This window comes from Hyalella azteca, unplaced genomic scaffold, assembly GCF_000764305.2.
Source record: "Hyalella azteca isolate HAZT.00-mixed unplaced genomic scaffold, Hazt_2.0.2 contig15145, whole genome shotgun sequence".
Lineage (NCBI taxonomy): Eukaryota > Metazoa > Arthropoda > Malacostraca > Amphipoda > Hyalellidae > Hyalella > Hyalella azteca.
Window position 1 is genome coordinate 1 of NW_025945006.1, and position 21,861 is coordinate 21,861.

A 21,861-nucleotide genomic window follows, 5' to 3' on the forward strand; every position below is an offset into this window, starting at 1 on the left:
TTGTTGACCAGCCTGCTGCCCTCACCTGTCCTCAGACGGCTTGTTGACCAGCCTGCAGCCCTCACCTGTCCTCAGACGGCTTGTTGACCAGCAGTTTGTACATGAGGCAGGCAAAGTCAGTGTGCAGGCCCTCATCACGTGAGATGAGCTCGTTGCTGAAAGTCAGACCCGGCATGAGGCCGCGCTTCTTCAGCCAGAAAATCGAAGCAAAAGATCCCGAGAAGAAAATCCCCTCCACTGCGGCAAACGCCACTATTCTCTCCGCGTAACTGGCCGACTTGTGGCTAATCCACCTGGGGATAATGGACAGTTAGTGAGGATGTGATCATTTGACTTATGATTGTCCATGTTGACAAATGATGCCCAATTGCACTAATGCCGAAATTGACAATAATTCATTCATACAAACATACATCGACATTCACACTCATAACCCACATGGTAATGCCACATAATATTTCCTCATGCTACAATATTACCTTACCAATAGTAAACCCAGTTCTGAAAACTTATGTGCTGCAGGAAGTCAGGGCAAACAAGGAAGAGTTGTCAAGGTAGTAAGCTACCATTTCCACTAAAAGGATGCAGACGTGTATTAGCTGTCAGAAATTTTACTACCTGTAATTCTTAGGCATCCTAATGAACTTGAAAGCTACACAGAGGTTCCTATATGTGCAGTGAATAGCCATCTAAGCAGTGTTTAGTGTCACTGTCTGTGCACTGGTAGCGGCACCAAGATGAGAGGAGCTAACGGTGGGTTCAAGTCTCAGGAAGCTCAGTATATTTCTCGGAGTCACTGGTTGGTGGTGCTTGGTTGCTGTCAAAAGACATGGCTTTGAGTGGATGTCCTAAGGTCTGCTAGTCAGGTCAGGTCTCATGTATGCAGTCAGGGTCTGAATATTATTTTTGAATATCATCATTGCTAGTTCAGGGCCCTATAGCAATCATGGTATATATTTCCTCATGATCAGTCTAAGGTCTCGGAGTAGTCAACGTCTCCCAGGTCTGAGTATCCAAATTTAGGATAGAGGCCTTGGTTAAAAATAATGCCAGTTTTATTGAAGACTTCTTTTGAGTTTAATGAGTAATTTTAGTAAATGGATTTGAGGCAGGATTTGAGTAAATCCTGACTCCAGGCATGATTTATCTAACCTTTCATTTGGACAAATTTTAAGACACATTGACCCTATTACTGTACCTCTTATCAGAAAGCTTGAGAGATTAAACTCAAAAGAAGTCCTCAATAAAACTGGCATTACTTTTAATTAAACATGTTTAAATGAAGGGCTCTACGCTAAATATACAAATTCAGGGCAAAGACTTTGTAAACAAGGACCTTTCTAGCTACAGGGCGTGGCCCCATCATACATGAGGGCCCAGTCTGCCCTCTTCTAGATAAAGGGCGTGGCCCCATCATACCTGAGGGCCCAGTCTGCCCTCTTCTAGATAAAAGGCATGGCCCCATCATACCTGAGGGCCCAGTCTGCCCTCTTCTAGATAAAAGGCATGGCCCCATCATACCTGAGGGCCCAGTCTGCCTTCATCTAGATCTCTGGTGAATAGAGTGGTATGCCTGCAGGATACTTTACCAAGTCCCAGGATCTCTCCTGGAGCATAGACAAGTTAGTTAGATCATTATCTAGTCAATGTAAGGCTCTGGACTAGTGACGTCAGGTTATTTCAGGCACAAAATTAAGTAACGGTCCTAATCAATGTAGTAATTAAGAGGCATAGGCTCCTAACACTAAGCAATTATCTACCCTAACTAGAAGACCATGAAAAGAACCTAAAATGGCTAGTGAGTTGGCCTGGTAAGATGTTTCAGTTATGTAGTCAATTATTAAAGTAACATCCAATTTGGTACAATATACCCATGAGCATGAGCACCGCACTCTTCAAGGAGTTGGCATTAGTGAAGTGATGGTATGCAGGAGAGGAAGATCAAGAGCCAGCAGTCAGGGACTCCAGGTCTCCACAACAGCTTGCCAGCTGGGTCCCACAGCAACTGCTCCTATCGAATTAACAAATACAAATCTTGAGTCTATTGCCTTTTATGGCAACTAAGAGGACTCGACTTCAAGTGAATAAAGTTAAGATTGAGATTAAATTTAGCAAGCAGGTATAAAGCTCCAGCAAGAAGCAGGATACTTACTCAGTACAGTATAGCAAGAGGGAACACAAAGCATAACGCAAGACTTGATGCTGTAATGCAAATGTCACAATGTAAATGCTCAAAAGCAATGAAACACTCAATAACTAATAGCAACCAAAGATTTACAAGATCACAAGCCAAAAATCGGGTGTAGTTTATTGAAAAGCATTACAATGGGTAGGACAGGAAATTAATGCATCATATTACCAGTTCCCCACAACTCACCCTTAAGGAGCGTAGAAGTTGCTTAGGAAACAGGATAATGTAGAAGAACCAGAGTACTAGCAGTTTTGCAAGCAGGATTAGGTTGACAATCACTTCAAGGTAACTTGGAATTCAGGCAAAGGATGCAGGCATTGAAGGACAATCAGGTGCAGATAGGCATAAGTTTAAACATGACCATGCTGGTGGATGTTAGAGGTAATGACTATTTTTCACTGGCAAATACTAGACACGTGTATTGGTAAGGCCAATAACAAAGATATATGTCTGAAACAAACACAGAAGGAACACATACATTATTGATAACAAAATGGAATTAAACAACTCCTTCTAAGGGAGAAAACCAAATGATAATAGGAGGCATGGCCTAGAAGTAAGAGAATACTCTATGATACAATACAGCTAATGTTCTGTGGCCCTCTTCAACGTCATCATTCAGAATCGCTGAGATTAGAGTTGGGAGCATCTATTACAGCTCTTGTGTCAGCAAGAGCTGGTCCGCTGCTCAATGCTTTGGCGAATAAAAATTTTTACAGAGCTGCATAATTTCACCGGCTGGTACCAAGCATATTTCTTGCTTTCCGCCATTTCCGGAACTGTGCAATTTTCGCCACATGAATCAACTCCTATCTGATTGTTAACAAAAGAGCAAAATCGGGCCACGAGATACCAAATTTATTCTCGCGGCTCTAATGTCATGTATTTTTATTTGATTGAAAAAATTGCGGTTGCACTCCGCAAACATGTCATTTCATAAAATTTCAAATTTCTGCAATCTGCACTATTTCAATAAACCCACCAAAATATCCTGCACAACAAAACATCAATAAATCAACCTAACACATTTCCTTATAGATCGCGTAGTTGCAGTCATGTCAGAGCAGTCTGTCTGCATTATCACGGGATCAGTTGCCACTAATGTAAAGACAAATGTTAGTATTGACTGTTTTTAGGGTAAAATTTGAGATTAGGTGTAACATGTGCACAGGACTTAGAAAAAAATTTGCAGCTGCCAGCTTGTAAGTGGCTTTTAATGGATGAGATATGAAATTCACGGCTCAAAGAAATTAAATCATGACTCAAAAAAAATTCAATCATGGCTGGCAGATCCATAAAACTATGGATCCAAAAATTCAGTTGCGCTTCGCCAATTAGATACTGTATATTGCATGCCATGATGCCTCTGTCTGCACATACTCTAATACTCAAATTCTACCATGGCCCAGCATTACAGCAACTAGGTTGCTAAGACTAAGAAGTCAGAATAATAGTTAAAATACTGAATAAAACAATAAAAATTTTATTTGCATACATTATACATATATAGCCTAATTAGCTGAATTAGCTGACTTAGCTCACCATCTTAGATGTCAAAATTACACCTACAAAATTGTTCAGATAAAGTTAGAGCCAGCATCACTAACTTATTGGCATAACGACAAGCATTTGCTAGACTGATCACTGATGGAGTGCAATGACTTATGTCAGACATCAGTGATTCATGCAGTCAATGCATGATAGTGATTCAAGTCCTACCTATCATAGTAACAAACCACCATATTTAAAGAATCAGTTTATTTTTAATTTCCCCTCTACTAAAGATTTAAATTGAGTGAGGCAGGAGTCAGAACTCAGGTCGAGCATTGTGCACACACTCACTGTTCATTGTGACAACTGAAAAGCCAAAGTATAAACAATATTAATTTTGTATAGCTTATACCAATTTTTAGTATAAACTATACAAAAACATTTCACATTGGCTTAAACTGGAAATTGAAACAATAAACGCACGGCACACCAAGTCCACTGCTGATGCTATCTCACACTGAACTGCCTTGCCGAATGCCGATCGGCCAGGAGCTCCGATTGTTTAACTCGTTTTATCTAAACCCGTGTGAGGAGATTTGAAACGAATGCTACCATTTTATTCAATAGAATTAAATAATAGGGTTATTGGGATATTCCAATTTATTTAAATAGGGATATTACGATTTATATATAGATATTTATGCATAAAATTCGTCCGAACAAATGATAAAGAAGGATTACGGTGCAGTATACACTTCACCCAATTTATGCAGCGCTGTTCGCTGGCTTGAAATTCCAAAACGGTTCCCAATGAATTACTTGCTGGTTGGTCAGAAGCCTCATTTTAAATTAAACCTGTATGTAAAAATCTAAGGCGTATGCTACCATTTTCTTCAATACTGTTAAATAATAAGGTTATCGGGATATTCCGATTTATTTAAATCGGTATATTCCGATTTCTTATGTAGATATTTATGGAAAAAATTCGTCGGAACAAATGTTAAATAAAGAAGAAATGCGGTGCAGTATACACTCCACCGAACTTATGCAGCGCTGTTGTCTGGCTTGGCAATTTCGAGACAATTCTCAATGAATTTTAAGTGAACAAAGGGAATCCTCAGTGCTTTTTGATGTTTCCGAACATCAAAGTTAACCCAATAATATGACTATGGTTATCAAAGAAAACGGTTTTTAGACGTCGCCCATTTCCCTCATTTATAATAAAATCGAATAAGATATACTCGATATTTGGTTATTTATGAGACACTGTTTTTGTGGAGAATACAGCGTAATCGTAAATTTATAGTGAGACGCTGTATAATAAGCCCTGAGAACAAATCCAATTTTCTCGGAAACGGCTTATTTTCTTGATTCCAAAAAAATTAGACGTCTTTCTTGAATGATTGACTATCTTTTGAAACTATCAGAGCTAAATAATTCTAATGAATTAAAATGTAGCATAATTTCTTCCGCACTAATAATACATTCGAGTGTAGCAGTATTAACTAATAAATATATATATATATCAAGGACTACTACACACAGGACATGCATAGCCTATGTCCAGCCTCTGCTAGCAGAGGCGATCGCCTACACTATGAAAATGCTGTTGTTTTAGTGGCATCAACAAATGATATGCCCATAATTGTTTCAGCCTGATGCCCATTAACTGTTTAACATAAGCAAAAAAGGTTTTTATGTGGCAACCAAAAAGAAAAAATTATATTTGTGTCCAATATTATGTGATTTTTGATGAGCAGTAAGATAGATGCTGCTCATCATGAGTGTGGTAGATGCTGAGTGGCAACTTCTGTGTCATTGATATTAGCAGTAGTTGGCACAGTTCCGCTAATCCGCTAACCGCTAAGTGGATAAGCTAGCTTTTTTCTTTATCGGATTAGCTTATCAGCTGATGGGCAGTCTGCTAAAAATGCTTAAAAATCTCTTCTAATAAAAAATTCAGGTGTTGATATTTAATGCTATGTATCATTAGCCGTGTGCCACACTGATGGCTGACTACGTCAATATATGTACATCAACCAATCACGTGTTGTGTTATTGTTACATAATGTAGTAGCACATGACGTGATTGGTTGACGCAGCATGGTGTCATTCTGCAGTTCAGTTCACTTTGGATGCTAGTCACGTAACCCTTCACAATCTTAACTGTCACGGACGACAATGTACGTTATCATGAACATGTCAGTTTACTGAATCTGCAAGGTTTGCAATGGATCATGAAAAAGTTAGTTTAGCATCACAAAAGGTCCCTCCCTACAACACAAGGAGAACCAGCTGGCAGCAGCCTTCCACCCTAAGTTTTGCCTGTTCTGGCTGGAAAAGAATAATCACAGCCATCTCAGCAGTGTAAAGAAGGCCATGGAGACAGCCCTGATGGAGACCATTGAGGAGGGCAGCAGCACCACCTGCAATGTTGAGGATGGGGAAGATGACTTCTTTAGCAGCATCACTCAGCCCCAGTAGCAGGAATTTGGGAGGAGCCACAGGTCACTGAAGTCCAAGGCACAGAACTTGAAGACTTGGCTCGAGGCCTGCTTGAAGGAGGTCCTGACTGATGTTGCTTTCTTGTGTGGGATCAGGTGTTAATGGACCTGTTTGTTGGTAAAACACAGCCATCCTATCCAGTGCTGCAGTTGAGCACCTGTTTTACATAGGCAAGGACATCTTGAGGGCAAAGAGAGCCACCCTGTCAGATGCTAACTGTGAGAGGCTCATGTTCATCAAGGGCAACAATCATAACCTCAAGAAGATGAAGGGCCAGCTAGGAGTAAAATCAGTGTGTAAACCTGTGTGTTTTTACTTCTTAATACTTTTTATGCGTTTAATACTTTCTAATTTGTTTAATAAACTGTATGTTGGTGTCAACTACTGCTTAATTTCATTTGTTTATTTAATTAGTTGTGTACATCTTGATCATCATCTGTTCTTGGCATGCTACACCTTTTTGGCAAGCTCCTTGCCAATGCTACAACATATTGAAAGTTGAACTCTCTGTCAGTTTTCCTGAGTTTTAGAACTCCCTAAAAAATTAAACCAAAGCCTAATTGACATACTAAAAGTTAGTGGTTAACAGTAAATTCAGCTAAATTTTTAGGCAAGATATCGGTTTAGTGTTCTAAAAACTATTTTTTCAGTTAGCGGATTAACGGTTATGAAAGCTAACTTTTCGGTTAGATGTGTCCACCACTGGATGTTAGCAGGAATATTGCAGCTCCAAAATTGTCGGGAAAGCTCTGGTTATAGCTGAGAAGTTTCCCACTGAGTTGATCAATGAGTCTATGATATCACCCCCAATAGATAACAGGATTTTTTTTAGTCCAGCAATGATTAAATCAAACTGATTAATCATGTGATTAAATAATTTGATTTTTATAAAAAATGATGATTTTTTTTGTTTTTCTATGTATTTGAAAACATTGAGTAGCAGTCTTTAATTTATTTGAGGTATGTTGTTAATTGTGAAGAGGGCTGCAGAACATTAGCTATATTGTATCATAGTGTTTTGTCTTACTTCTAGGCTATGCCACCTGATATCATTTGGTTTTCTCTCTTAGAAGGAGTGGTTTAATTTTATTTTGTTTTTAATTATGTATGTGTTTCTTCTGTGTTTGTTTCAGACATACCTATATCTTTATTATTGGCCTAACCAATACACGTGTCTAGTATTTACCAGTGAAAAAGAGTTTTTACCTTTAACATGCACCAGCATGGTCATGCTCAAAATTATGCCTATCTACACCATCATTTACCATAATTGTGCTGCTAAATATTATATTGTGCTGCTAAATATTATATTGTGCTGCTAAAATAAAAATCATGATAAATAACATGCTGACACAAACCCTACTTTATTCTGTTTACTCCTGAGGTGTTCACCAATAATTATCATTGTTCTCCCATTTCGCTTTCTGCTGATCTCTTCTGTTGTAGTAGAAATACAGTATTGTTCACAGAGCCCATCTTGTATGTTATCGTCCCTTATGTTCACTGAGCTTTATTGTTCACAGATTCCGCTTACTGCTGTACCTGCCGGTGTCGATCGAGCGCAACAAGACAGAAGATGACGTCATCATCGACCACGCGCGTGCCAAAAGCCTGTTTGGGATTGGCCAGTTTTGCGGGGGGCTCTGGCGCCAGCTGCGTAAACTCCTCAAGCATCACAGAAAAATAATCAGGTAGGCGTATATCCTACAAAACAATGTTCGAACTAAGTTCTTCAACTTGTACAAAGATAACCAATTATGATCAGTGAATAAACCACCAACAGCTCCTGCTTATTACCATTCGCCCTTCAGATTTTTTGTCTAATTATTCTCTTTGTTGTGAAGTAAACTGATCCATTTAATATTGTCTATTAATACTCAATCCACTTAGTGAATAGCAGCATTCCCCGATGAACGAATATTTCGTGAAGCTTTACCATGTTTTTGTCCCAAAGTCAAGTTTTGAAGACTGAATGTGAGTTTTGAAGCAGATTTGACTGTGCAGGAATCTTCAACATCTTGAAAAACGTGGAGACCCTGGGTGGGAATCGCTGCTGAGTCGCCAGCCGCACCTGTTGTAGCTGTATACGCCACGCGGGACGTTAACCTCGCCCGCGAGCTCGCAGACCACGACCACGGCAGCCTTGTTGTTGACGCCTCGGTCACGCCAGGAAGCCCCCCTTGCGCAGCCCCCATCACACAAAGCTGTGTGACGACGGATGTTATGCCTTTCCGAGTGAATGTTGTCCAGGCGAGAGGGCTATATTTGTGAGAGTGGTGATACCATGGGGAAGATGTAGTGAAGATTAGATATATCAAGTGGGCGGATGAAGACGTGAGAGACAGAGTGATTGAGTTGGTGAGAGAGATGTTAGAGAAGAGACCGGATGCATGGGATGAATCTTTGAAAGTGAGGGGAGTTGGATGCTTGCGAGGGTGATAGCAAAGAGAGTGGCGTGGTGGGCTGAGTATTTGGGGTTATTGGATGAGGAACAGGCAGGGTTTCGAAAGGGAAGGTCGACAGCGGATGTGGTTAAAAGGATGGTTTGTATGCAAGAGGATGTGGTCAACTTGAAGAGAAAAATGGAACTGAATGTTGATGAGGGTATGAATGAAGAGGAGTGGCCTGTTGCGAGACTGTTGGATTTGAAAAAGCGTATCCGAGAGTTAATGAACCGGGTTTGTGGAAGTTGCTTGAGAGCTATGGAATGAAAGGGAAATGCTCGTATACGGTTGTGGATTCGCATGAGTTGTCTGCTTACAAGGTGAGAGGGAAGGAGTGAAAGCTGGGTGCCTGCGAGAGGGATGCCCCACGTCACCCATCTTGTTTATTGTACCATAAGGTTGGTAATGAGGCAAGCGGAGGCGGCGAGGAGTGGGGGTGAGGAAGTTGGGGAGTGGGGTGACAGGTCGTTCGTTTGCAGGTGAAAGTACATGGGAGAGGGGGAGTCGTGAGTGTGAGAGTGAAAGTGTCCTTGGCTCTGTTCGCGGATGATACTACGATTGTGGGATTGTGGGTGGGAAGAGTGAGATTGATGACGGTGTGAGGGCAGTGAAAGAATTGATGAATCAGTGGAAAAACGAAACAATGAAGAGCAAGAGGAGGTGCTGGAGTTTGAGACGGAAGATGGGGGGGGGTGAAATTAGAGTAAATGGGAGCTGGGTGAGTTCGGAAGTGGATGTGAATAACAGGATCAAGAGCTGGAAATTTGTGATGGAGAGTGAATGGGTGCTGAAAGGGTCAAGAATGTCTAAGAAGTGTCAAGCGAGGGTGGTGGAGGCATGTGGGGAGAGTAGTCTGCTGTATGATTGTCAGGCGAGAGTGTGGTATGTAAAGGATATGAATCGGTTGCATAAGTGGATGGATAAGTGTTATAGATACGTGTGGAGTGACCGGAATAGCCAGCCTGTGAGGCAAATGCAAGGGAGAGGGATGAACATGTGGCATGTTAGGAAAATTGGGCGTATAGAGTGTGATACGGAAGATTGAGAAGCGTTTTTAGGAGCGAGAGGAACATGCTATGAGAATGGGCTATGACAGGCTTACGAAAGCGATAGTGCTAAGAGGTTGGAAGGTTTCGGGAAGATGAAAGGGCCTAAGAGGAAGACTGTTTTGTATTCGAAGCGGATGTTGAAAGGAGCGGGAGTGGATTGAACGGATGTTGAGTGCCTGACCAGAGATAGGGAGGGATGGAAGGGCATGGTGAAAGAACGCATGGAACATCTGTATGAGTGGGAATGTCAGAAAGGGCATGAGTACGCTTGGAATGCGAATGTGGCATGACTGGAAAGGAATGCTAGAGGAAGGAACGACTGGGTATGTAGGTATGAGAGATGTGGGAAGGTCTGCCGAAGTAAGGCGAGCCTGACCAACCACCAGAAGCGTATGCATAGAGTAGCGGCTGAGGAGCGAGTGAGGTTTGTATGTAGCATATATGGAATGAGTGATGAGACGGAGAGTGCAAGAGTAAATCATGAGAGGACGTGTACGGGGGGAGCGAGTGGAGTGGGAGACAGGAGGCAGTGTGGGAGGTACAATACTCTTGTTTCTGTATCACTATTCATCGTCCACCAGTGCCTTCGTTTTCAATAAAGTGTCAGAAATCCAAATACACTTCCATGTCCGGTCAACTTTTGGCATTCACGGTATCATTAAGTACAGCAGCCAGCATTCGAGAATACTGTTAAAAGTTAACGAGTTAGATGATATATAGAATTAAGGTATTTCGGAGATATCAGCAATGGTGCTCCGATGACCCTTCATCCTTGTTCATGGAGTCTGTGAGAGACTCATTTTTATACCAGCACATTACAAAGCCAACCCATTTTAGAGGTAATCAGACTCCAAATACTCTAGACCTAGTGTTTACTAGTGAAGAATCAATGGTAGATGAGCTTCGTCACGATGCTCCGTTGGGCAAAAGTCACCATGAGTCATTGTTTTTCAGTATTAAGTGCTATACAGAAAAGACGCCTCAGAAAAGTTCTGTTTTTAGGCGTCGACGAAACAACGGCAGCAAAGAAGCAGATGTCACCGATGCTGGCAGACCATTCCATGTTCTGGCCGCAGCGACCGGGAACGCTCTGTGTCAGACTATTTATTTTAGAACAGACTATTTATGTAGCGGCGGTGTCAAAACGACTCAGTTCAAGCTCGTCAATCTTCACCGCTGAGCTCGTCGGTGTCAGCTGCGCCCTTAGCCTCATTAGGTTGCGTCTGTTGCTGGTGTTTAATTGAAATGAATTTTCGCTGGGAATTCTGTTAAATACGTGTTAGAAAATGGCGTTTTAAATGCACTTTAAGTAGAATGCAAGTAAATAATACAATCGAAAGCACTGTAGTACAATGTGGTTAGGAAAGCACTTAAATTTAAAGTAGTATTCAGGTGAAGAAATTCTCTCAAACACAAATAAGTAATAAAATGCAGTAACTGTAATGCTGTATAGTCACCATGTCGCACGTTCTTTACCTGCACTGCAATCCATTCAATCACATGGAGATGAATCCGGTCTTTATATCATGGGATTGCTATCACTGGATTGCTTAAATCGCAAGTTAACTACAAATTTAAAAGCAAAAAATTCACAGAAATTCATATAGAAAATTTTTTCTATAAAGAAATTAATTTATGTGGAATTTACTTTGCTTTTAAATTTATACCATGGGTTATTTCAACGCGCTTACGTCGATAATTGAACAAATAGTTGGGAGTTTTTCATGTAATTTATTATGAATTTTGTGAATTATGGATCCTCTACTGGATGTGTTGCAGGTGCGAAATTCTTCCTATAATTCTTCATTGTCTTATATTGTATTTTGAGTAAATACAATTTTTTCTTTTGGTTTGCTTCTTCTGACTTGTGGTCACCGGAGAGTTGCGATGTCGTTTTAATCCTAACTATTTGTTCAAAAACTTCCGCGACCGTCGTAAGTTAGACGAGTATCGCACAATACGACCAATGGTTCTCACCCTGCGTGGCAGCATTGCTATTTATAACTGCATGGTATATATACCTGATGTATAACCCATCTTCACATCTTATACCTACCACACTCCCGTCAGAAAATCTAAAAATATATACGGACGAGCCAAATCTGGATGGACCATACTCGAATATTTGTATAGTTGGAGACTTTTACCTGCCACGTATTAAATAGTATCTTCAGTGTTGAGGGAGATGGAGTCTTCCGACCTAGGAAAAGGTCTGGCAACGATGAGCTACCTACCGTCAATGCTCCTAGCTTCGCCACCTCACTTATGTCATCGGCCTTCAACTGATACTATCTATTCCGTTGAAAAAAACCAAGCTCCAACTCCAGCGTGATTTGAAAATCTTTTTAATTACTAGGTGGCAACGGAACCTTACAAATCTTAATTTTGACCAGTATTACATGGTTTTTATTGACAAGCGGCGAGTCAAGCGCAGTAGCTGCCGAGTAGCGACTTCCGTGGCATTGACGGTACAACTTAAACCTGCGCTGAGTGCAACATACACCTGTTCAACAGGAAAAACAATATCCTCGACATCTTTTCTATTATACCTCACGTTTTTCAGCAATAAATGAGATGGTGCGTGAAGTCGCATTTAGCTACGGTTGTCAATAGAGTACGTGATATGATATCGCAGTCGCTTAATGGTAAAAAAATACATTTAATTCTCCTACTGACAACGGAAGTTATAAAAAAGTATTTCACTACAATTTGGATAGAAAATGATCAACAAGGACTAATCTGGCAAGGAATTTTATTTTTGTTCAAAGACAAAAATGTATAAAATATGAAACCATCGGTTCAACTTAAGAATGTTTCACTTAAGACAAGAGCAACTCACCCCAACGTCGAAGTGATACAAGATATACATAAACATCAATTTATCATTGAGACCTTGCGCGCTTTGCAATGTATCTGCTTCAAATCAGGCCTAGCACGCGAATGAAAGCATTCCTTGCAACAATCATAAACTCATTTAATAGCAATGAATAATTGAGGAAGTGGAAGACAAGTACAGCAGAGGCCAGGTGTCCACGCTGACATGAAGGCAGCGTCACCAACACTGTGATTGTCTACATCACAGAATAGTCAAGAAAATTAACAGAGAACTGAGCGAGATTCCACAAGCAGTGTCACTGAAATCAGCTTTTTGTACGAGATTCCAAGTCCGGAATGAGATCACTTCATTAAATGGCCCATTTATTTTCATCTTTCATGTTAATGATTAATCATAGAATGGCCAATCGCTACTGGTAGCTCTATCCACTTGATTAAGTGGCCAATATTCAGTACTTGCGCAAGTGGTAGCAATAGTAAATAGGTTTACAAGCGCTTCAAGATAGTTGCATAAAGCCACCAACCACTCAATACTAATACTAGAACACAATTACGGAAGCTGAACACAAATAGCTCACGAAACGTGATGAACTAAGGCACTGCGGTGCAACTAAAGAAGAGGTCAAAGGAGCTGCGTAAGTCAGAAGTCTGCATCAAGGGTGAACGTTCTGTCCTGATCAGAAGTCAGCATCAAGGGTGAAGGTTCTGTCCAGATCAGAAGTCAGCATCAAGGGTGAAGGTTCTGTCCAGATCAGAAGTCTGCGTCTAGGGTGAAGGTTCTGTCCGGATCAGAAAGATCAGAAGTCAGCATTGAGGGTGAAGGTTCTGTCCAGATCAGAAGTCAGGGTCTGGGTTGAAGGTTCTGTCCAAGTCAGAAGTCAGCATCGAGGGTGAAGGTTCAGTCCAGATCAGAAGTCAGCGTCGAGGGTGACGGTTCTGTCCAGATCAGAAGTCAGTGTCGAGGGTGAAGGTTCTGTCCAGCTCAGAAGTCAGCATCGAGGGTGAAGATTCTGTTCAGATTAGAAGTCTGCGTCGAGGGTGAAGGTTCTGTCCTGACCAAAAGTCTGCATCAAGGGGTGAAGGTTCTGTCCTGATCAGAAGTCAGCATTGAGGTAGAAGGTTCTGTCCAGATCAGAAGTCAGCGTTGAGGGAGAAGGTTCTGTCCAGATCAGAAGTCAGCGTTGAGGGAGAAGGTTCTGTCCAGATCAGAAGTCAGCGTTGAGGGAGAAGGTTCTGTCCAGCTCAGAAGTCAGCATCGAGGGTGAAGGTTCTGTCCAGATCAGAAGTCAGCATCGAGGGTGAAGATTCTGTCCAGATTAGAAGTCAGCGTCGAGGGTGAAAGTTCTGTCCTGAGGGGAGCTCATGACGCCACACTTCTGGTACTCCCCCACCCTGCGCTCGAAGAAGTTTGTCTTGCCAGGCATGGAGATCATCTCCATGAAGTCAAACGGATTTTCCACCCTGTAGATCTTCTCACACTTCAGCTCTGAAAATCATAAAGCATTAGTTATGAGTTAACATTCACCATTCATAACATAACATTCACCATAGTAAACGGTCAATTTTGCAAAGAATTAGAGTACGGTATTCAACGTGGCAGGCTTGAAGGGAGTGAAGCGTATTCTTTCAGTAGTATTTGTTAAGTGAACATGTTTTTATTAAAAAACTACTCAGCAATAAGTTACTTTAGAATAGGAAACTTATGCTGAATGTAATGAAGTTATGTAAAATATTAGGATTAAATTCTGGCGTTTCGAGGCAAAGAAGCTGCTAAAACGGAACGAATTCTTGCAAAGTAGAGGGCAAAAATATTCTCTAGGTATACTATATAAAATATATAAATATCCTATAGGTATATACTTGATAAGTATTGTTACTACCAAAGTCCGCCTTATGCTGTAAGCAATTTGCCCTTTAATCTTTACGCATTTTTCAAGTCTGATGCAACACACCAAGTGAAGGCTGAGAATTCAAATTAGTTGCAGAGGATTTCCCTTGATATCAACGCAGATTTAAAGTCGGTTACTTTGAACCAACGCAGTAGTGAATCAGGGGAAGATGAACCAGCACAAAAAGAAGGATAACTCTACTTGCTTTGATCTTTAAGTTTTGAACCTTTTCATCTCATAAAATTAGTTAGCTTGACGTTTTCGGCTACAACTTTATGACCACCGTATTTATTTTCATCACAAACCATGAGATGGTTGCCACCAAATTGAGAAAAGTGTAAGTTAAATTGATATTGTAATCCCTTTGTATGATGATAATAATAATAATAACCCACCAACAAGCAGATGGTCTGCCACAAACTCTATGTATTGCTTCATGAGGTCACAGTTCATGCCAATGAGGGCACAGGGCAGCGCCTCCGTCAGGAACTCCTGCTCAATGGCCACGGCCTCCCGGATGATGCTCACCACCCTGCAACACAGGGCATGTCAAGAGCGGGATCCATAAAGTATTTAACTGCTTTTACTTAATAGAGAAGAAGTCTATTTTAACTACATCATATGCTAGCACATCATATTACATGTATAAATAAAACAAATAACCATCACGGATGACGGTGAAGGACTAAGACAACAATTTTTGAAATTTCCTCACACTGAAGGGCTCCCTGACCATTAGAATATGCATTATCCTGACAAGTTTGGGTTCCCACCTCTGCTTTTTGGGTTGGGGTGTTGTCGGGTGGGGTCATTCCTGATGCCTGGCGCCGAGGTGTGGTACTCCAGTTCTGAGAGGCTTGGGCTGGAAACTCGGCAGGGACCTGGGGGTCAGCAGTCACTCCCTCCGAAGTTCTTTGGCCTGTCCATGTGGGACTTTTTGCTGACCGAACAACCTGTAAAGCATCACGGTAAGATAGTTTCCCAGAAGCTAGGACTTGCTCCACTTATTTTGGCAAATTAACATACATCCAATAGGCAAATTAACATACATCCACCATAACTGGATGTATGCACTCCACCACAATTTGCACACTTGGGTGATGAGGTGCTTTTGTTTGGGCAATTGGACACAGTACCTGAGCACACTACACAACGCACCTTGAATCTACAATGGCTGCATTATGGCAAAAACGTTGATACTTGTAACATTGCCAAGGCTCATCTACATATAATCTAACCTTAAACCGTTGATAGGCTACTATTACATATTCTGGGAGTTCCTGGCCAGAAAAGGCTATTTTTGCTGTAACTATTAACCTATGGAAATCTTTAGATAAGGTTTGAAAAAAGTAAAATACCGTACAAGGGAACATATGCAAGCAAATGAAATCACATAATTAGCTGATCAACATTAATAAAATTAAAATAATAACAAGGACAAAATTGAACCTAAATTATCAATGAATAAATGAAATAAATTCCTAAGCCACTCACCAGTGCAACTGAGTGCCCAGGCTGAGTAGAAATACTTCACGGAAGATTAGTATTTTTTATCTGAAAATTGTATTTTAGTCACCTACACTGAAAAAAAAAATAAAAATATTGAATATAATTTAAATTGAGTTGGATTGAGCACTGAATAAATATGTAAATTAATAAAGACATGAAGGTTGGGCTACACAGTAGCCTAATTTAACCTCCAGGAACAACATGGGGTAAGGAAAAACAATAAGAAATTTGTTAATAAAAGGCATTCTCTGCTCTTCAATCAAACCTCAACCTATGTGTACATGTCAATTAATGGCCAGAGAATGCATTACTATTTTCATGGACTAAAAACTATGATATTGAGTATTACAAACAAGCAACTTCATCTCAAGATCATTGATGATTTCAACAAGCTTGGTGACACCCTTGACAGCAAAGTAAACTCCAGGCTATACACAACACTGGTCCCTGCAAACAAGTGAAAGTTCTCCAAGAGGCCAGCATAGTCTATAAATTTTGCTTCTAACAAGTTGTAGACTTCATCATTTGGAATACATTGGAGTAATTAGATTAACAATAACATCAAGACCGTCTCATTCGCCATCTCAGGTCTAGAGGGCAGAGGAACCTGTTGAGACAAATTGTGCTGGAGAAACCCACCAACATTATCATCATGCAGAGGTGTAACCAACATATGATTGCTGGAATGCTTGTCATTTTGGATTTGACCCAGCTATCTATTTCCAACCTACTGGACTTGTCTAAACATAGATTATTGTTTGTTGAGGGACTTTCTGGCTCAAAATTTTTGTGTTGTATCCTATTTATGTGTTTTGTGAACTTATGTCCAACAAAATTTCATCAAACAATGCTCCTCCTATCCTGAAAATAAATGCTACGGTACACTCTGCATGCTTTAAACATTTTAAAATCAAGTTTTATGGCAAGTGTCCCAGATTACCCCATAGACAGAGGTAATTTGTGACACTTTTTTTGCTTCATGCACCATACAAATAGCATATGGAAATTTTCATAGGTGCCAATCAATAGCCCTTGCAAAGACCTTTAAAATGAGCCCAAACTCCTTTATGAAATGTTTTATGGCAAGAAGTTATCAACAACAAAAAAAATATTGTCCCTTATTATCCCGTTCGATAGTATTCATTTAAATTCTCAGGGATAACCATTTGATGGTCTGCAGAAATATTTTTTCCCCTACACACTTTCAGAATCATATATATGCTGTCATTCATTTCATATGGTTAAAAAATTTGACCAGCTGATAATGACAGCAGTTTGCCTCATGAAAAGTAAGAAAAATGCTAACAACTTTTCTCTTAATTCAGGTTGTAGAATGTGCAAATATCTTAAGAGACATATTAACATCAAAATCTTTGTCCTCAAAATGTCTTGCAGACACGTCTGTCATTAAATACCTCTTTACATATATTTTAGGCATTAGGCAAGGAATTTGGAATGTTAGCTACTGTCAAATGGGGTAAAAGAGACAATGTTGAGCATTTTTGGTTAATAACTTTTTACCATGAAATATTTCATAAACAAGCTGGGGCTCATTTTGAAGCTCTTTGCAAAGACTATCGTATGGTATCTCTGAAAAAATTTATCCCTGGGAACAGGGTAATCCAGGAAACTTGCAGCCATGTAGCATTTCTTCTGTAAATGTGAGCTTATAGGACAGCTTGTAATTTCACACCATTTTTAATAGGGTCAAGTAAATTCACATTCACTTGAACGAAAGGAATATTTTGGTGACAACCATCATATTTTTTGAGAACTAAATCATATTTGGGTTAATTACTATTCATTCTATGTTGCCAGGTGTACAATTCTATCTATGACATTCTATGCACAATTTTGTGATGACCGATGATGCATTAATTTTTAGTAAAGTACAATTTTTTTCACTTAGCAAGGTAAATGTAATCAAAATTTTTGTTGTTGATCAATTTTTTTTGTTAACTGGAGTCTTTGCTAATCAAGGTTCTAATGTAAATGCATTTTTAGGGGTGTCCCTTATTACCCTGTCTTGCGGAAATGGCCGCCATTTTTGGGGGGAATGAGATATGCCAATTCTGTTAATCACATTTTTAAGCCAACACCCGTGTGCAACTTTCATGTAGATAAAATTTTTGATGCGGCGAATATTTTTTTGCTACAGATATTAGCAGTGGTACCTTTCCAAAATCTGACTTTTCACACTTTTTTCAGCAATTTTCTAGAGGTAGTAAATGTATGATTTCTCAACTTATTACCACCACCCATCCCTTATTACCCTGTTTAATGGTATAGCATTTCCTCTGTATCTGTAAGCTTACAGTACAGCTTTTAATTTCACACCATTTTAATTGGGTCAAGTGAATTTACTATAACAATACTATATATATATAGCAGTTTCAGCGTTTATTAGGCCATAGGTCTGTCGCCAATTCTTAGCATTGCAGAACACTCACAGCTTGTTGTGGGCTTCAACTCGCAACTCGCTGCTTCAAATTTACATTGCTTAACCGCTCGGCCTCCTTGCCGATTCTGACCAGAAACTGGCGCACAGAGCTGGGATCGAACCCGCGCCTCTCTGCTCCAATCCTGGTACTCTGAACTAGAACTTTAACCACTGGGCCACATTCTATGCACAATTTATATTTTATATTTTTATAAAATTTTTATATTTTATTATATTTTTTTTATTTTTATTTATTTTATATTTTATTATATTTTTAATTTCAAAATTATATATGACATTCTATGCACAATTTTGTGACAACCAGTGAAAGCAGTGATGCATTAATTTGTCATTAAGAAAATCTTTTGCTGAGTGAGGTAAATGTACTTAAATCTTTTGCTGTAAATTAATTTTTGTGTTAACTGGAGCTTTTGCTAACCAAGATTCTACTGTAAATGCGTTTTTATGGGTCTCCCTTATTACCGGTTTACCCGGGGGGTGTCCCTATTACACCGTCTTGTGGAAATGGCAGCCATTTTGGGGGGGATGACCGGATGAGATACGCAAATTCCATCAATTACGTTTTTAAGCCAATACCTGTGTGTAACTTTTATGTAAGTAAAATTTATCATTACAGCAAATATATTTTTTGCTACAGACATAGCTGCTTAGCAGAGGTAGGCAGTAGGTACTCTTCCAATATCTCACTTTTCACACTTTTTTCAGGGATTTCTTAGAGGTAGTAAATGTATAATTTTTTAACTTGCTTTATGCTAGATAGATAGTAAAAATGTTTAACTTTACACCACTATTTTTAGTTCTGCAATATTTTGATTACTTTAGCTACTAAAACATTTCTACAAAATATGGGATGACAACCCAATTTACCCTGTCCGTCTCTTATTATCCTGTTTGACGGTATTGATTGGAAAATTCTATGATTTGGGAATTACCACACATTGGCACACAAGGTACATTCTATTTACGATTCCTCCAAATTTTTCTCTTGATTGGGATTAGAAATGAAGTTGCAGCTTGTTTAAAATGTGCAGGCACACCGCACACTTACAGTATATACTTAATACAGGCAGCACTGTATGGCAAAAGGAACCTCTAGGGGCAGCAGCAATGCCAGCAAAAGTTTGGGTTGTTGTCTAAACTTTGAAATTTCAATGTTTTCATTACACGACCAGCGTGTAAACATTTGATTTCTGCATTTGCGGTTGTGTGACAACAATTGAAACTCATTGCCACTCACCAGCTGGGGAAGACCGGAATGCATGTGCTGGTTGTGTCAATTGTCAAGGCCTCAAGACCGTCGTCAAGGGTCATTGATGTATAAAAAATGCTGTCTGTCAAAGAAGGTAGAACATCCTGTGACAACAAATCAAGAGAATCTCAGCCTCACACAAGCCAGTTTTCTGACATAATTAAGCAATTGGAGAGTCCATGCTCCATGCCCCAGGGACCAGGGCTGTACATGCAAGAGTTGAGCAGCTCTTGCATCACTATTCAGAAAGAGCTGCTTAACTTATCAGTAAAAAAACATTGTTACAGTGCTGCGTAATTTTACCGGTTGATGGCACAGGTGCATTTCTCTTCCTTTACCAATTTACTCAACTTTAATTCACTCTTACATGATTTCATCTCATCTTCAATGGTGAATGTAAGTACATTCACTATTGTCGCATAAATTGATAACTCAAAGGTTATCTCACCCCATAGTCACAAAAATGCACAATAGCTCAAACGGTTCCATCACTCAAATGTCAACTCAAGGAATAGGACAGTTTTGTCCCCTAGGGCCGACTCCGAGGTAGGAGTCAGGGCTTTGTCAGGCCGTAGCTATCTCGCTTGCACACACCCACTGATTGTACAATCACAATGAATACCAATCAAAAATAAATTTTGTTGGTATAAATAAGGTTAGATAAGGTATACTAAAGCATTTCACATTGGCTTCAACTGGGAATTGAAACAATAAACGCACGGCATCGGGCATACTAAATCTGCCGTTGATGCTAGCACACTGATACTGCCTTGCCGGTCGGCCAGGAATTCCGATTTATAAACTCGTTTTATCTAAACCCGTATGAGAAGATCTGAAACGTTTGCTATCATTTTATATAATACTAATAAATAATAGGGTTATCGGGATATTCCGATTTATTTAAATAGGGATATTACGATTTATAATGTAGATATTTGTGGAACTAATGATAAAGAAGGAATGCGGTGCAGTATACACTCCACCCAACTTATGCAGTGCTGTTGGCTTGCTTGAAATTCAGAGACACTTCTCAATGAATTAATTACTTGCTGGTTGGCTAGAAGCCTCATTTCAAATTAAACCCGTACGAAAAAATCTAAAGCGTATGCTACCATTTTATTCAATACTGTTAAATAATAGGGCTATCGGGATATTCCGGTTTATTTAAATCGGGATATTCTGATTTCTTATGTAGATATTTATGAAGGAATTCGTTCGAACAAATGATAAAGAAGGAATGCGGTGGAATATAGAGTCCACCGAACTTATGCAGCGCTGTTGGCGGCTTGGCAATTTAGAGACAATTCTCAATGAATTTAAGTGAACGAAGGGAATCCTCAGTGCTTTTTGATGTTTCCCAACATCAAAGTTAACCCAATAATATGACTATGGTTATCAAAGAAAACGGTTTTTAGATGTCGCCCTTTTCCCTCATTTATAATAAAATCGAATAAGATATACTCGATATTTGGTTATTTATGAGACACTGTTTTTGTGGAGAATACAGCGTAATCGTAAATTTATAGTGAGACGCTGAATAATAAGCCCTGAGAACAAATCCAATTTTCTCGGAAATGGTTTATTTTCTTGATTCCAAAAAAATTAGACGTCTTCCTTGAATGATTGACTATCTTTTGAAACTATCAGAGCTAAATAATTCAAAAGATGCTATATATGTAACGGCTTTTCTCAAATCTTGAAAGTAGCGCCCAAATTAACGTAATGCGATAATTTGGGATTAAATTAATTTAAACAACGCGCAGGAGTTTGGTCAGAACAATCGTTTATAGGTAGCGAATACTTATCGTGGGTGGGAAGCGAAATACTTATTTAACACTTATTCTCAAACTTATTTAAGTGGGAAGCGAAAACTTATCAAAACTTGAACTCTATGAAAAGAAACCCTTCAGTGGCCGCGTTCAGAAACTGAACGAATTGCTCATTATGTCGTTCGGGTTCATTACGGTCGATTTTTGTAGGGTTTAGCCCACTGTGCGATTAAGGGGACCGACCTGGCCCGGAGAAACTTCTACAGTTATTATCCGATCATCATGAAACTTCACATACATACTTAAAATGTAAAAAGAAAAACATTTTGCTCGTATGAATTTTTCGAAAAAATTGATAGAAAACGTGAAATTCATAGAAAACGGCTAAAAAGGGGTACTTTAGAAAATCTATCTCCTCCCACAAATATCATCCTACAACATCGAGACACGTATCATTCGATTCGTAAAG

General features: G+C 39.6%; 1 long non-coding RNA gene across 1 annotated transcript; it reads right to left on the bottom strand.

The window, feature by feature from the left end:
* Positions 1-12,572: 12,572 nt before the first annotated feature.
* LOC108672906 lies at positions 12,573-15,988 on the bottom strand. Its single transcript, XR_001930940.2, has 4 exons — positions 15,899-15,988; positions 15,178-15,357; positions 14,800-14,936; positions 12,573-14,001 (listed from the first exon to the last, which is right to left on the bottom strand). It is a non-coding gene; the product is annotated as an uncharacterized LOC108672906 (long non-coding RNA).
* Positions 15,989-21,861: the final 5,873 nt, after the last annotated feature.